A 4,686-nucleotide genomic window follows, 5' to 3' on the forward strand; every position below is an offset into this window, starting at 1 on the left:
CATATTAACCCTCCTCATTCTCGCTAATTGGACTCCCAGAGATCCACCCGGGGCCTAGCCATGGATCTCTGCATCCAGATCCCTCAGTAGTTGGATGGGGTTTCTAGCACGACAATTAGGGTGTTTGGCCATCCCATCACCAGAGTAGGTCAATTTGGGCTGTATCTCGACCATTGCCAGCAGTCTGTTATGGGGGTATCCTTGTGGATTTCTGTGGGCCTCTCTAGCACTTTGCTTCTTCCTATTCTCATGTGGTCTTCATTTACCATGGTCTCCTATTCCTTGTTCTCCCTCTCTGTTGTTGATCCAGCTGGGATCTCCCGCTTCCCCAAGCTCTCTTTCCCTTGACCCTCGCCCTTCACCACCCCCACTCATGTCCAGGATGCTCATATTTTTTATATATTAGCCCTCTGTCAGATGTGAATTTTCGTTTGTAAAACATCTTTTTCCATTCTATAGGCTTATGCTCTGTACACATGACAGCATCCTTTGCCATGCAGATGGTTTTCAATTTCATGAGGTCAACAATTTATTGTTTTTCTTAATGCCTGTGATAATGGTGTTATGTACACAATGTCTTTATATGTGCCAATGAGTTTAAAGCTATTTCCCATTTTTCTTCTATCAGGTTCAGTGTATCTAGTTTTATGTTGATGCCTTTGATTCATTTGAAATTATGTGTGGGGTCATAAGTATGGATCTATTTGGATGCTTCTACTTGTATCCATCCAGTTTGACCAACAGAATTGGTTGAAAATGCTGTCTTCCACCCTCCTGCAGTTTGTATTTGTGTCTTCTTTATAAAAATTCAGGTGTCCATATGTGTGTGGATTTATGTCTGGATCTTCAATTCATTTTTATTGATCAACGTGTCTATTTTTTTTGTGCCAATAGCATGTTATTTTATTGCTTTAGCTTTGTAGAATAACTTGAACCAGGGATAGTGATACTTTCAGTAGTCTGTTCATTCTTCACGGTTGTTTTAGATGTCCTATTTCTGTGTTTCCACATGAAGCTGAAAATTATCCTTTCGAGATCTATGATGGGTTTGACTTATAACTGGATATTGCCTAAATTTGATTTTATCATGGAATGCCTTTCTCCATCTATTGAGAGAGATAATTTTGCAGGGTAAAATAGTCTGGCCTAGCATCCCTGATCTCTTAAAGTTTGTAGAACATTTGTCTAGGCCTTTTGGCTTTTAGACTCTCCATTTCTCTAGGCCCTTTTTGCTTTTAAAGTCTTCATTGTTAGTCTAATAAGTCTGCCTTTATATGTATTTGGTCTTTTTTCCTTACCACTTTCAATACTTCTCTTTGTTCTGTACATTTAATGTTTTGATTATTATATACTGAGGGGACTTCCCTTTCTGGTCCAGTCTATTTGATGTTCTGCATGCTTCTTGTACCTTGAGTGGCATCTCCCTTTTATTTTCTTCTATAATTTTGTTGAAAATATTTTTTCCTTCGAACCATGTCTTCTCCTTCCTGTATTCCCATTATTCTTAGATTTTAAATTTCATAGTTTCCCAGATTTCCTGGGTGTTTTGTGCCAGGGATTTTTAGATTTAATGATTTCTTTGGCTGAGGTATCCATTTCTTCTATCGTGTCTCTAGCACTGAGATTCTCTCTTCAGTCTATTGTATTTTGTTGGAGAGGATTGCCTCTGACATTCCTGTTTGAGTTCCTAAATTTTTCATTTCCAGATTTCACTCATTTTGTTTTAAATTGATTCTATTTCTACTTTCAGGTCTTCATCTGTTTTATTCATTTCCTTCTACTGTTTGAGTTTTCATAGATTTCTTTAAGGGACTTTTAATTTGTTCTTTAGGGATCTCTAATATATTCAAAAAAGCTATTTTAATACCTTTGTCTTGTGTATCATCTATTTTGTAATTCTCAAGACCTACTCTCATAGGGTTGTGGGGCTCTGGTGGAGATATATTGTCTTGGCTGTTACTGGTTGTAGTTTTACCCTGGCATCTAAGGAGCTGAGATTGTGAAGATCAGAATTCTAGGTGCTGACATATGGTTTTATCTTTCTTGAGTTGGTGCTTTGTTCCTTTGTTTCTGTTTTCTCTCTGGTTCTTTAGGAAAGTGTGGCTACTGTGTGTTACTTGTTAGGAAATTCATCTGTTATCCTGATAGTTGTGGCCAAAGAGAGTTCTACGTAAAATGTGTTTCTAGGTATTGGTACCTCACACTTAACAATAGAGCGCTGAGGAGGTCTACAGGAGGGAGTAAACCTGGGTGTTCCACCAGAATTGCTTAGTCCTTGGGGCAGGGTATAAGGAGAGGCTACAAAAAGGAAGTTTGCTACAGAGCTAGGGATGAGACTGGGGGATGGAGTTTGGGAGGTAGAGTCCTTGTCTGGAGGTTGCCTTCCTGATTTGCTGGCCTAATTGCTTCTGTGGAAGGCTTTGTTGGCAGGTTTCCAGAGAATGCCTGCAAGAGTTGAGGACAGTTACAACAGAATGAATGGCGGGAGAAATTTGAAGAAGATTGCAGTAATCTCCTGGAGGTGGTTACGTGGAGGGAGGCAAGGCTGAAGCAGATGTTCTGCTACAGAGTTGGGGATGAAACTGGAGGACTGGCTTTGTAGGAGAGAAGGGAGAGGTGAAGATTAGCAGTTAGTCTATCTGCTTCCAAGGTCGTAGTGTCCTGAAGGTTCCCAGGGAACATCTGCTGGAGTTGATGTGGATAAAGTGATATTCAGGGGTAGGAAGGTGGGAGGAGAAAGTCTGTATGATTCACTTCAGATAGGGGCAGACATGAGAGAGGGTTCGCAGCATGCTACTCTGCTATTGAGCTGAGGATAAGCCTAGGTGGGTATATTTGGAGGGAAGAAGTTATGTAAGATTATATAACTTCTAACACTGGGTTCTGAAGATGATAGACTATGGTTTGAATAAGAATGGCCCCTTTAGGCTCATATGTTTGAATGCTTAGTTAGCAGGGAGTGGGACTGATTAGATGTGACCTTGTTGGAGCAGGTATGGCCCTGCTGGAGGAAGAGTGTCACTAGGGATGTATCTTGGTTTTTCCAAAGCTCAAGCCAGGTCAGGTCTCTTTTTGCCTATGAATTAGAATGTAGCTCTCAGCTACTGCTCCAGTGCCTGCCTGCTTGCTGCCATGTTCCCCAACATGATGATAGTCAACTAACCCTCTGGAACTGTAACCAAGCCCCTGATTAAATACTTTATCTTACAAGAATTGTTTTGGTGATAGTATCTCTTCACAGCAACAGAATAGTGACTAAGATATGGGGTCTTTCTTTGAGAGTTTGTTTTCCAACGAGCTGCCCTGTATTGAAGATTCTCATGCAGTGATGTGAGCAGGTAGACCTTCCTTGTAAGGAACTGAGCCTCACTTCCAGTGCCATTACTGACCCTTCTTCCCAGGAGCAATCCAATAAGAATGGATTCTCTAGCACCAACTGACCTTCAGCCGTCTGCAGTCCTAACCAATATTTTGATGGAAAGCTCAACAAAGACCCTAAGCCACTACCACCCACCTAAGCTGAATCCACAAACCTCCTCGAATCCTTGTTATACAAAACATGTCATTACTATTTTAATCCATTGAGCTTTCAGGTAATTTGTTATATGATATCTGAAATGATTAGGTAAATGAATCAAGGAGATGTAAAATTCCACAGGTAATTGTCCCGTTTAGACTCTATAATAAATTTGTACATAATGTCTAGATAACAGAAATTCTCCTGTCAGGTAGAAAAATAGGTTTATGATTTTATAAGTCTGGAACAATGACCAAAGAGTATATTTTGTTACAATTGCTTGAAATTCTTTATAGGCCAAAATGATTATGTGTTATGAGCCCCGAAACAAAATTAGTGACTGGTGGTCACTTTCTATTAGAGTTATCCAATTTATTTCTTGATTGAAAATGTTTAGTTTACTGAATGAGGTATATTTGTGTGACCTTCACCACATAGTAAAATTATTTTCATTTTTATTATTTGTCTGTTCATGTGTAGTTAATAATTGTGCAAAATTAAGAATTTCACTGTGATATTTTTATGCATGTCTACAGTCCATTTTGTTCATATTCACCCCATTTACTTATTTTGCTTCTGATTTCTTTTAATCTCCTTTCTATTAGTAAAGAATAAGAGATAAAATAATTTTTCACTGAAGTGTCTTTGTGAGACAATTAAGTTTCTTAAAGTAATATTAACATACTGTGATTTTTAAATACTTAATAATATTTGTACCCAACAAAACAGTAAGAAATTAATAGTAAAGTCCAAGCTCTTTAATAAATTAAACAACTTCCACCTACCAATTAGTTAGTTTTTTTAGACAAGTTTATATAAAAGAAAAACTATTAATGAATGCTTATCTGAGACCTCATCTGAGACCTTTAAGATTTACATTTCCTTGCTGGCTTAGAGGTCTGAAACACCTTCGAAATTTAATAAATATTCCATCCCTGAAGAAAATATACAGATACTCATAAAATAAAGTTTACAATTTCAAATGCCAAGACACTAAATGGGCTACTGAAATTTGAACTTCAGAGTCTAAATCTGTCTAATCTATTGGTTGACCAAATGGCTTTCAAAAAGGCATGGGATATGTTAATAATTAAGTTCCATGTACCTGAGTCATGCTGCATCAGAATTTTCAAAAGAGGTCCCTGACAAACTATACACTATATTATAAC

The sequence above is a fragment of the Peromyscus californicus genome, unplaced genomic scaffold (genome assembly GCF_007827085.1).
Source record: "Peromyscus californicus insignis strain IS unplaced genomic scaffold, ASM782708v3 Scaffold_5__1_contigs__length_169319896, whole genome shotgun sequence".
Lineage (NCBI taxonomy): Eukaryota > Metazoa > Chordata > Mammalia > Rodentia > Cricetidae > Peromyscus > Peromyscus californicus.